This window comes from Bubalus kerabau, chromosome 6 (assembly GCF_029407905.1).
Source record: "Bubalus kerabau isolate K-KA32 ecotype Philippines breed swamp buffalo chromosome 6, PCC_UOA_SB_1v2, whole genome shotgun sequence".
In the NCBI taxonomy this organism is placed as follows: domain Eukaryota; kingdom Metazoa; phylum Chordata; class Mammalia; order Artiodactyla; family Bovidae; genus Bubalus; species Bubalus kerabau.
In genome coordinates this window covers 11,830,421-11,844,027 of record NC_073629.1, presented here as the reverse complement: position 1 = coordinate 11,844,027, position 13,607 = coordinate 11,830,421, and positions in this window count along the sequence as shown.

Sequence of the window (13,607 nt, the reverse complement as noted above, 5' to 3'; positions counted from 1 at the left end):
ATATGCAAAGTAAATCATATGAAATGCCAGGCTGGGTGAAGCACAAGCTGGAATCAAGATTGCCAAGAGAGATATCAATAACTTCAGATATGCAGATGATGCCACCCTTATGGCAGAAAGTGAAGAAGAACTATAGAGCCTCTTGATAAAAGTGAAAGAGAAGAGTGAAAAAGTTGGCTTAAAATTCAACATTCAGAAAACTAATATCATGGCATCCAGTCCCATCACTTCATGGCAAATAGATTGGGAAATAGTGGAAACAGTAACAGACTTTATTTTTCTGGGCTCCAAAATCACTGCAGATGGTGACTGCGGCCATGAAATTAAAAGAATCTTACTTCATGAAAGGAAAGTTATGACCAACTTAGCATATTAAAAAGCAGAGACATTACTTTGCCAACAAAGGTCCATCTAGTCAAGGCTTTGGTTTTTCCAGTAGTCTTGTATGAATTCGTGAGAGTTGGACTGTAAAGAAAGCTGAGTGCAGAAGAATAGGTGCTTTTGAACTGTGGTGTTGGAGAAGACTCTTGAGAGTCCCTTGGACTGCAAGGAGATCCAACCAGTCCATTCTAAAGGAAATCAGTCCTGAATATTCATTGGAAGGACTGATACTGAATCTGAAACTCCAATACTTTGACCACCTGATGTGAACAGCGGACTTATTGGAAAAGACCCTGATGCTGGGAAAGACTGAGGGTGGCAGGAGAAGGGGACAACAGAGCATGAGATGGTTGGATGGCATCGCTGACTCAATGGACATGAGTTTGAGTAAATTCTGGGAGTTGGTGATGGACAGGGAGGCCTGGCATGCTGCAGTCAATGAGGTCTCAAAGAGTTGGACACGACTGAGTGACTTAAGTGAACTGAATATATTTTTAAATTGCAAGGCTTTTGATTTCTCTGTCTACTTACATTTTTTTAGTTTGTTCATTTCCTGTACCCTTGAAACTGTAAAAAGATTTTCTTCTGTATGTTGTTATATAATTTCACAAATCAATAAAAATATAATGTTTTTAAAGTAATACTTAAAAGTATATTGAAATATTAATAATAATTTGAATTGTAATTTTTTTCAGTTGTGGTATACATTCATGAAGAGTACTTATTACCATAATGAGAAAGAGTTCAGCATCAAATCCAATCTTACTTTTTATTTTGGAGATATAAACACTGAGAAAACTAATTTACACAATTAAATGACATTCATATGCCATAGCTCAGGGAATGAAATTTGTTTCATTATAGTAAAAACACTAAATTATTTTAAATTTCTATTAGTTGATCCATTATCAAAATTATTTTTATTGACCTATTAGTTGACAACTCATTTAGCTTCTATTTCGATTGTGTTGAAAGGAACATAGGGGAAACCATGACTTGCAAAAGGATGCACTATCCAGTCATTCACGTTCTCATCACTGACATTGGCACTGATAAACTTTCATTCTGGGGCACTTCCACTCAGTAAGATTCAGTTATGCAAAGGAAGATAAGGTTTTAAAAGGAAAGTAGGAAAGGGGAAGAAATACTTTCTCAAGCAAATACATTTTAAGCAGAGCTGACTGTGGAGTTGAAGATCAGGGAATGAACTTGGAACAGTTCATGTCTGGATCTTGGAATATTTTTTGCATCTTCTAATGTACAATGACCCAGGTTTGGAAAATTGATATAATGCGTTAGAAACTTTTGACTCAGGGGGTAAAGAATCTGCCTGCAGTGCAGAAGACACAGGAGACATGGGCTTTATCCCTGGGTCAGCAAGATCCCTTGAAGGAGGAAATGGCAACCCACTCTAGTATTCTTGCCTGGAAAATCCCAAGGATGGAGGAGCCTGATGGGCTACAGTCCAGAGGGTCGCAAAGAGGAGGTATATGACTGAGCCACTAAGCACACACATAATTTTCCAAGAGAGTCTGGAGAGGTGGTAAGTTTGGGAGCTGGATAAGAAGGCAGTCAACATGCCTTGGGGCTAGATGATGATCCAACATGGGAAAAATTAAAAAATGGTGACTGGAAACACCCAAGAGCCATGGTAAGGGAATTCAGATACTAAAGTAGACTGAGTAAAGACAAAATCTGAATATGGGCCTGTCTTCACACCTCTATTCTCAGTAGCTAGAGCAGTGCCTAGGACATAATTGTTGTTGTTCAGTCACTCAGTAGTGTCCAACTCTTTGAGACCCCATGGACAGCAACACAGCAGGCTTCCCTGTCCTTCACCATCTCCCAGAACTTACTCCAACTCATGTCCATCCAGTTGGTGATGCCATCCTACCATCTCATCCTCTGTCATCCCCTTCTCCTCATGCCTTCAATCTTTTCCAGCATCAGAGTCTTTTCTAATGAGCTGGCTCTTCACATCAGGTGGCCAAATTATTGGAAATTCAGTTTCAGCATCAGTCTTTCCTTTAGTATTGACTGTTTTGATCTATTTGCTGTCTAAGGGACTCTCAAGAGTCTTCTCCAACACCACAGTTCAAAAGCATCAATAGACACTCAAAAAATATTAGTGGAATGAGTTTGTCTTGATTTGTGTAATCTTGAATAAGATTTGTATGTCATTGATACAAAATTTGTATCATTCAGATACAAATTTTATAAATTATACAAATGGAATGCAAACTACAGTTCTTGTTAGTTGTAGCACTGCATGAAATTTGGTTGAAACTTCAATTTGCCCCAGGAACAATCCTGAGGGACAGAGGAGAGTTGCTAGAAAATGGGGTGGAGAGTGGGAAGCACTCTGGAAAATCGTCATCTGGTTCAGAAGCTTTTTCCTTTTTTATTTACTTTTTTTCTTCTGAAGCCTGTCTTGTTCTGCAGACCACAGGGGCTTAAATAGTCTGCAGGTTCAAATTCAAACCTGAAGAAGGGTCCCTTGTACCCAGAGGTGCCCATGACCCTGACTCCTGTCCACTCCTCAGTATTACTCTACATCATAATCTTCATAGCGTTCTAGCTCAGTTATTGAAAATTGAATACTATTTACTACTCCAACTGCACTGCTATTACCAAGGATTTTCTTCTCTAGCCATTGCAACTCTGGCCACTAATCCCTGCCAGATATTGTCTCTCCCTATTTTCTACACCCTGTTCCAATCTACCTTCCCTACCCACGGTATTCAGATCCCCCAGGTAACTATGGCTATATCAGTGTAATACATGCTCTTAACGCCTGTGTTATTTGCCCACCTCCCCCACCATTTTTTTATGTACTCTAACTTCTGGGCAATATGTTTTCTCCCTTGTCATTCTCAGAGAAACACTTTATTGACACTTCAGGATTTTTATGGCATCAGGGTAGCATTCTACCACCATGACAGCACAGGGCAGATGAACCTGAAGCTTCAGCAATCACACAGAGGGGAGCTGTTTAAACACACTTCTCATTTGACAGCTTAGGTTCCAAAAAATAATTAGTGAGGAAGATCTCTAAGATTTTTTTCATTGAACTTTCCTTTAGAACCAAGAGCAGATCTTATCCGTAGGTCCTCTCAGGACTAAATCATATGGATGGTATCATACAATTCATCTTTTGCTTACTGTCAAATGCTCCCTTTCATGGTTACCTTCTCTTCCCACATCTATCAACCACTAGCCTTATTTAGTCCTCCAATCACATCAAAGTTATTTAAGACACCACTCTGTTTTCTACTTCTGGTCCTTTGCACATGATAAACATTGTAAATATGAATTCTTCGGTGACGACTTTGTCCAGTAGACCACTCACATCTGTTGCTGTGACCATGACTCTATTAACAGACCTATGGAGCATCTATGTAGTTTCCTGGATTTTTCCTCCTCAAGAACAGGAAAAACTCACTTCTTTATCCTCACTAAGTGCTTTACATATCATATATAACCAATAATTTATAATTTGGGAAAATTAAGGTTCCTCTTCTATTTCAGAGGTAGGAGGCTTAACTCCTACCTGTTTTTTAAATTTATCACATATAGATGCTGTTCCTGCTGGTCATAGTATCTGTCATTCCTAAATCACTGGCTTATATGACAATTAAAGAGACAATTTAGGTGAGAATGATCTGGCCAGAGTGTCAAATGTCCTCAATATTTTAAAACAACTAGTGATTTTATAGGTCTGTAGATCTGAAATCCACAGTTTTCCTCAGCTGGATGGGGTGACTAGGGTCACCTCAAATGTCTATTTATAACAGCATAATTTCTTTGATTTCTGTCTGACTTTTACTTAATGCTGCTGCTGCTGCTGAGTCGCTTCAGTCATGTCCGACTCTGTGTGACCTCATAGACAGCAGCCCACCAGGCTCCCCCGTCCCTGGGATTCGCTAGGCAAGAACACTGGAGTGGGTTGCCATTTCCTTCTCCAATGCATGAAAGTGAAAAGTGAAAGTGAAGTCGCTCAGTTGTGTCCGACTCAGTGACCCCATGGACTACAGCCTACCATGCTCCTCCGTCCATGGGATTTTCCAGGCAAGAGTACTGGAGTGGGATGCCATTGCCTTCTCTGGACTTCTACTTCATAGATCTTACATAAATGAAGCTGAACAATAAATTGCCTGACTCCTAATGGTGTTCTTCAGGAAGCTACATATACGTTTGTCCAGAAACAAAGTGGGCAGAGATCTATACACAGGTATATCTCATTTTCAGAGTAAATTAAGTCTATTTTGTTTTCTTTGATGTCTTTCTTTGATCATCACAAATTGAATACTCATAACTCAGTTAGCAAAGAACTTGGTGAATCAACAATTGAGAGTCCTGATTCTTGTCTGGAATCACTATCATGACCATCATAGTCTGTGTCCATATGGCATTCAGAGAAGACATAAAAATAAAATTGATTAGTGTGTTCAAGGTACTTAGTACTTTTTATATGCTGGCTTAATCCTTATAAGAGCACAATGAGTTTAAGCACTTTGTTCTCTATAAATGACAGAAAGATGACTGATTTTTTTTTTCAAGATCATACATCTAGAAAATAGTGGAGCTGGGGTAAAGTCAGATGATCTGTTCATGGATATTTGGGAACAAAATTGTTATCCTATACACGTTCCATGGAAATTGGTAGATGTTCATAAGTACAGTATACAGCCAGATAAACTCACTCATTCAGGTTGAAACAAAGTGTGCTTTGTTTTACCATGTTATGTTGCATTGTGTTTGGGCTCATCTGTGCATGACAGTAAAATTCAACCAGTAGTTCTTTAAAATCTCATTTAAATTTGGGATATATAGGTATGGACTGAAGAAAGTAGTAGGTATGGGTTTGGACCTGGTCTTAGGGCAAGGAGCGCTACTTTCTGAATATATATAAAATTGGTGTCTGACTCTCCTACTATCAACTTCTGCTCTCTGGATCACCCTTTCCATACACAATTTCCTATTTTTTCTATCACATTCAAGATCTCCGACACTTCTCCACTATGTAGCTTAATAAGATTCTTATATTTGTGAACATTTCAAATGTATATTTCTCAGGCACCAAATCCTTAATAATAAATATTCAGAGATGAGTAAAAGAACAGGGTACTAGGCATGAGCTGCTTGGACAACTAAGCTTTTTGAGATTTTTAAGCCAATTGAGCATCTGAAGAAACCAAGAGTTTTCTCATTATTACAAGGAATCAGAAAACCAAAGGGAACTGAGGAAGGATCTGAGGGTATCTAGCCTGAGTAAGGAGAAGGCGATGGCACCCCACTCCAGTACTCTTGCCTGGAAAATCACATGGACAGAGGAGCCTGGTAGGCTGCAGTCCATGGGGTCACTAAGAGTTGGACACGACTGAAGTGACTTAGCAGCAGCAGCAGCAGCCTGAGTAAAGATAACATCTTCATGGAGTTTCATCTTTTTTTCCTTTGATTGCTAGTCCTCTGCATTCACTAAAATACCCATCTTAGGATGTTTATCAGTAAGTTAGTTACCTTTCTCTGTCAAGCAGGGGTGGGCAGTCCCAGCCACTCTTCAGTAAAGTTGATGTTTCATGCTGGTCTCTGAGTAATGTGTGGCATGACAGGAAAGAGGTTTGGCAGATGGCTTAAGAGGGCATACTTCTTAAGTAAGCAGGAGCAGCAGTAGATAGCCCTTATAATCATATCTTTAGGATATGGTCCCTTAAGACATACTGCCATGGTGATTTACCTCTCCCTACGAAGACTATGTCCAAGTCACCTCAGGGACCATTTGTTCAAGGAAATCCATGATACAATGAAAGAACACAATCTGGAGGGACACAGCTCTGGAGGAATGCAGGATAAAGTCCTTGAGTTCATTGCCAGAGTGTCATCTGTGCAGTGCTTCTACAAATTCTATTTTTAGAGGTGCTGAAGAGGTTATTTGTCTGCATACTAGACAAAAATAAAACTAACTCAAATTTAAATTCTGTTGAGGAAATTACAGAATACAGTAAACGAGTTAAGGACTAATTCTGGCAACCTCTCTAAGCTATTAAATGTCGAGAAAATATTATTTGTCAAACTCTGTCCACTTTTGCATTTATATAACTTGTCTGTTTGTGTGAAGGAGAGATTCTTTATTTCCCATGTATAAGTCTACAGGCTCCAAAGAGGAAAGCATTCTTTCTTGTTTGCCCCCTTTCATACCCTTGTTTGAATAGAACTGGGCTTGGAGAGCACATATGAAGACCTCAGGATAATTGGATGAAGGTATGCAGAGGAGTAATTTCAGATTCATGATTCCTGGTACAAACCTGAATCTGTTGAAAATACATTTTTTTTTATTCTGTCATAAATCTGGGTGTCCTGACTGCCATTCATGTCCTGTCAGTCCCTTTGCTTCCCAGTCTACTAGAACTGTCCCAAATGGTGTAGATTATTTCCTATGATTTCAGTTCAGTTCAGTCGCTCAGTCATGTATGACTCTTTGGGACCCCATGAATTGCAGCATGCCAGGCCTCCCTGTCCATCACCAACTCCTGGAGCCCACCCAAACTCATGTCTATTGAGTCGATGATGCCATCCAACCATCTCGTCTTCTGCCATCTCCTTCTTCTCCTGCCCTCAATCTTTCCCAGTGTCAGGGTCTTTCCAAATGAGTCAGCTCTTCGGATCAGGTGGCCAAAGGTATGTGTTAATCTCTTTATCACTGGAAATGTTTAAAGAGAGACCAAAAGCATCCTGTTTAGAATGCAATATTGGGGAGTGAACCCACCTAATATAAGTAATTTTTACTCCTCTCTGTAATGAAGTTTGTTGTTATTGCAAAATGGTGGTTTAGTCACTAAGTCATGTATGACTCTTGCGACCCCATGGGCTGTAGCCTGCCAAGCTCTTCTGTCCATGGGATTTTCCTGGCAAGGATACTGGAGTGGGTTACCATTTTCTTCTCCAGGGGATCTTCCCAACCCAGGGTTTGCACCTGGGTCTCCTGCATTGCAGGCAGATTTTTTACTGATTGAGCTATGAGGGAAGCAAAACAATAGGGCTTTAAACATAGTCTTTACAACGGATTAGATGATGCTATAAGGTGTATTTCTGAGTTTTAGCCTGAAGGAGTGAGGAGATGCTAACTCTTAGAAAACACAAAAGGAGGAACAACATAAGAAAATCAGTGATGCGTTCAGTCTTAACACACTAAGTGCAAAAAAAAGAGGCAGGTATATACAGCAGTAAGTTAGAAATATTGGCCTGGGTTTTGCCAATCGTTATAAATTTTTAAATGCTAAAAAATAGTAAATATAACAGGAGTAAATTTGACAGATTTAATGAGAAAACCAGATATTATAAAAAGAGAGAAAGATGAATAAGAGCTTGAAAATGGCCATTGGTAGATCAAAGAAGTGAAAAGATCAAAAGTTGACTAAGAAAATAATCATGAGAGCAGTTTTTTTGAGGGGAAGGGGTATATAGCTTCAGAAAGGAGAGGAAGATGAGAAAAACGAGAAAGTACCTTAGTAATCAAGTGAAGCAGAAAGGAGTGCTTTTATACTTTTTCCAATGGATGCTGGAAAAATATGTACAATTGTCATTCATTGGACACTTTGTTTAAGTTTTAAGAAAAATCTCATTTAGTTATCTTCACACAATGTAGCTACAGTCTCAATTATCAAGTCCCTTAAAGTGGTTGAAATGAGACAGAATTTATTTCTCTTATATAACTCCAGTGACAATCAGTTCACAGCAGGCAAGGCTGGCACTGCAGCTTAGCATCACAAAGTTGTACAAGTCACAGAGTGGTTCTGCCATTCTCAAAATAAGGCTTCTATTTCAGAGTTCAAAGTACTGGTTTCCCATTCCTAGCCATGAGGAAAGCAGAAAGAGAAATGCTGCTCTTAAGGGAGACATGTAGACATTGCACCCATTATTTCATCTTACATGTGATTGGAAAAACTTAGTTGCTTAGCTAATCCTGGATGCAAAGGAGGCTAAGAAATATAGTAACAATTATAATTACCCACCAGCTATACCCATGTGCATGTAAATTTGGGGACTCATTCTTCAGTTCTTTTGTTGTATATGTCACTTGTGCCAATAACATGCTGCAGTTGCATAATGAGAACTGTTATCTGGTAAAACAAATAATGCTAAATTGTTCTTCAATAATATCTTGCCGCTGCTGCTAAGTCACTTCAGTCGTGCCCGACTCTGTGCGACCCCATAGTCGGCAGCCCACCAGGCTCCCCAGTCCCTGGGATTCTCCAGGCAAGAACACTGGAGTGGGTTGCCATTTCCTTCTCCAATGCATGAAACTGAAAAGTGAAAGGGAAGTCGCTCAGTCATGTCCGACTCTTCGCGACCCCATGGACTGCAGCCTACCAGGCTCCTCCATCCATGGGATTTTCCAGGCAAGAGTGCTGGAGTGGGTTGCCATCACCTTCTCCACCAATATCTTGGCTACTTGTAAATCCATATAAATTTTAATATACTTCATTTTCAGACACAAACAAGGAAATTATCAGAATTCCCATTGGTATTTTCTTGAAACATAGATTTTAATGGAAAGAATGGACATTTATACAACATTGAGTCTTCTAACCCATGAAATTATATATCTCATAATTTACATATTAAAAAAGTATTTCAGTAATTCTTTACAAATTTCTCTGTAGAGGCTTTGCTTGTCTTTTATTAATTTTGTTCCAAGGGGTTTGATAGTTTTAAAGCTTTTACATGTAGTATACACTTTTATATTACATTATAGTTGTTAATTTAAGAAACTACAATTGATTTATGTTAATGTGTCCAGCAGTATATTGATTATTAATTCTAATAATTTGCATGCAGTTTATTTTGGATTTTATAACATACCATATCATAAAGAAATGACCCTTTGTCTTCTTTATAAAGCTAATGTATTTTATTTCTTTTCTTTTCTTACTGTACTGACAGTCTAGAATAACATGGAATAGAATTGATGAGAGAAGTTTTTCTTGTCTTGTTCCTAATTTAACCTGGACAGATTTAAGTATTTTACCATAAAGTAAAAATAATATATTGATAATCTTCATTAGTTTAAGGAATTTCCTCTTAATTTCTATTCCACTACAAGCTTTTTTCTCTATCACCTGAATGGATATTAAATATTATCAAAAGATTTTTTGTACCAATGAATAATCTCATGATTAGTATTTTTTATTCTGATAATTACACTGAATGATTGTCAAATGTGAAAACTTTACATTTCTGAACTAAATTGAACTTGAGTATATGCATTTGGTTGATTTTATTTTACTTGAGATTTTTACATCTATGTTCCTGGGAGAGATTTCAAGATATAGTGTATGGTTTGGTGGTGGTTTAGTTGCAAAGTTATGTACAACTCTTGCAACTGCATGGACTGTAAACCACCAGGCTCCTTTGTCCATGGGATTTCTCAAGTGAGAATACTGGAGTGGGTTGCCTTTTCCTTTTCCAGGGGATCAAATCTGGGTCTCTTGCATTGCATGTGGATTTCTTACTGACTGAGCCACCAGGGAAGCCCCAGTATATGGTTTATACTAGCCAAAAAAAAAAAAAAAAAAAAAAAGGCTCAAGCTGGTTCTAGAAAAGGCAGAGGAACCAGAGATCAAATTGCCAACATCTGCTGGATCACAGAAAAAGCAAGAGAGTTCCAGAAAAATATCTATTTCTGCTTTATTGACTATGCCAAAGCCTTTGACTGTGTGGATCACAATAAACTGTGGAAAATTCTGAAAGAGATGGGAATACCAGACCATCCGACCTGTCTCTTAAGAAACCTATATGCAGGTCAGGAAGCAAAGGCTAGAACTAGACATTGAAAAACAGACTGGTTCCAAATAGGAAAAGGAGTATGTCAAGACTGTATATTGTCACCCTGCTTATTTAACTTATATGCAAAGTATATCATGAAAAACACTGGGCTGGGAGAAGCACAAGCTGGAATCAAGATTGCGGGGAGAAATATCAATAACCTCAGATATGCAGATGACACCACCCTTACTGCAGAAATTGAAGAACCTCTTGATGAAAGTGAAGGAGGAGAATGGAAAATTTGGCTTAAAGCTCAACATTCAGAAAACTAAGATCATGGCATCTGGTCCCATCACTTCATGGCAGATAGATGGGAAAACAGTGGAAACAGTGTCAGACTTTATTTTTGGGGGCTCCAAAATCACTGCAGATGGTGATCGCAGCCATGAAATTAAAAGACACTTACTCCTTTGAAGGAAAGTTACGACCAAACTAGATAGCATATTCAAAAGCAGAGACATTACTTTGCCAAAAAAGGTCCGTCTAGTCAAGGCTATGGTTTTTCCAGTGGTCATGTATGGATGTGAGAGTTGGACTGTGAAGAAAGCTGAGCACCAAAGAATTGATGCTTTTGAACTGTGGTGTTGGAGAAGACTCTTGAGAGTCCCTTGGACTGCAAGGAGATCCAACCAGTCCATCCTAAAGGAGATCAATCCTGGGTGTTCATTGGAAGTACTGATGCTGAAGCTGAAACTCAATACTTTGGCCACCTCATGGGAAGAGTTGACTCATTGGAAAAGACCCTAATGCTAGGAGGGATTGGGGACAGGAGGAGAAAGGGACTACAGAGGATGAGATGGCTGGATGGCATCACCGACTCGATGGACATGGGTTTGGGTAGACTCTGGGAGTTAGTGATAGACAAGGAGGCCTGGCGTGCTGTGGCCTGGCATGAGTCGGACATGACTGAGTGACTGAACTGAACTGAGCCCCCCCCCAAAAAAAAATGAGTTGAGGGTGTTTATTCTTATCTATTCCATGTAATCTCTTTGTGCAGTTTGGAGCAATTTCCACTTTAAGAGTTTGGCAGAATCTATCAGTGACATTAAAGGACCCAGATACTTAATGTGATAAGTATTGGGGAAGTTTGAAAATGGGTTGGAAAATAATTTCCAGACACAGAGTATTTCAGTAAGGAATCAGTTTATTAAGAACAAAGAATAGAGATAATGTGGGCACTGTGAGTCCAGTGGGTCAATACCTCCTGATAGACCAAGGAAAGCTGACACTTTTTGTGGGTTAGTATCCAACTTCCCTGATAGCTCAAGAATCCACCTGGTATGGTATTGGTAAAGAATCCACCTGCAATGTAGGAGACCTTGGTTTGATTCCTGGATTGGGAAGATTCACTTGAGAACGGATAGGCTACCCACTCCAGTATTCTTGGGCTTCCCTGGGGGCTTACCTGGTAAAGAATCCAACTGCAATGCCAATTTGTATAGCCTCAAGGCAAAGAAAGTTCCTGGTGGGAGACTGGCATTAGATGACTGGTTAGGGGACTATTGGGTGACTACTGGGGTGGGCACTTTTGCTAATTTGGAGTCAGGAAGCTTGCTGTTGATGATGAGGGTGTCTTTCGGCAACATTTACAGAGGCTGTCAGTCAGTTCCAGACATATTCCTTGGTTCTGGGCTCTACTTCTGTGACCTTGATGGAAGGCCTTGCACCTGTGGCCTTAGGGCAGAACTCAACAAGAAATGTTAATTAAAATTCATTTTCTTGAGAATTAAATAACTTTTTCTTCTTATGTCAGTTTTAGTATGTATTTTATAGGATTTTTCCCATTTTGTTTAAATTCTCAAATTATGTTATGAACATAACATAATTTACAGAATTCTCTTATCTTTAATGTCTGTCTGAGAAACATCCAGATTTCAATTCTTAAGATTGTTTGTATCTTGTTTTTATTTATTCATAAATTTCATCAAGGAATATTATTTTTCACAGTCTTTTGTGCTTAGCTATTACTAAATTTTAAAGATGAATGCTTATCTTATAAATATTCAGCCTATGAACATTTTAAATGCTATATATTTTGAATGCTATATATTTCATCCAAGCACTGAAAAGCTACATCCACAAGCTTTGACTTGAAGTATTTTTATTTCCTCCAGTTCAAATATTTTTTCTAATATTCACGGGATTTCTTGATTGATTTACTTTTTATTTAGAAATGTGTTTCTTGACTTCTAAACATTTAGATATTTTCTAGGTTTTAATTTTTAGGAATGGAACAAAAATGGGAGAAATACTACTAAAGCAATAAGCACAAATGTAAAGGGCAAATATTCTGCCTGCATGTGTATTACAAAAATAGTCCCAGGGAAGAAAACAGTCACAGCAATAGATAACCTGAGTTGGGGTAAGGGCATAATAATTTTCACCCATTATGTTACTTATCTTTAGAACATTCCCATAAATAATGTAGGTCAGAAACTATTCCAAAGGCTTTATATATTTTATATACACTGATCCTTAGTATAGTAATTGTATCCTTCATGAGAGGACATGTTAGCAGCAGAACTGAGAAAGGATTCAGAAAATTCTTAAGCTTGTATGTTGGGAATTTCACTAAGATTACTAAAAATCTCTCTGTGATATATAACCTATACAATATTTATTTTCCTCTAGGTAAAATAAGTGTTTGGTTCTGTGTATACCTTTTTACCTTCATTACCTATAGTCTGCCAAAATTAGTCAAAAACAGTTTTTTGTTGTCAAACCACAGGCATTTTTTTTAAGGTTAGCTGTTTAACGCCCTCTTCATAAAGAAAGTAGAGTTTATATTCAGCCTTTGACAGGTTCCCATAGACTTAGAACATATAGACTTTACTGTCCAATTTACTTATTTGAATCATTGTTCCAAAACATCCTGTGTAGTCAGAATCTAGTATCTAATTCCGATGGACACAATCATGAACAAAGTTATTAAAAATCATTAATAGTCAGTTTGGCATGGAACTTAACAAATATATATATTTACACATATTTGAATATTTATACATACTATATCTCATATCAGAAATGGTTTATATCCTGAAGGAACAAATCAGTTCCTTACAATATTACCTAGAAAAATTCTTCAACTTTTACATCTCTAGCTCTCTAAAAGCATTTCTTAGTGAAATGGTCAAAGGTTTTGCTTTTTTCTTTCCATAATCTTTCTTTCCTCATTGCATCAAAAGTGAAGTGCACCCAGAGATTCATTGATAGAAGCCTAAAATCTGCAAGGACAGAGAATAGAAGTCGTTGGACACCTTTCTTTCAGGCTAAGTAAGTGCTTGTCAGGGCGTAGGTCCCAGACTTAGTCACTTGATCCCCATTTGTCAACCTCTGGAAAAAGGTAAATGGTACAGATTTCACATGTCACAGGGTAAAAGCCTCCTGACTTACGAGAACAT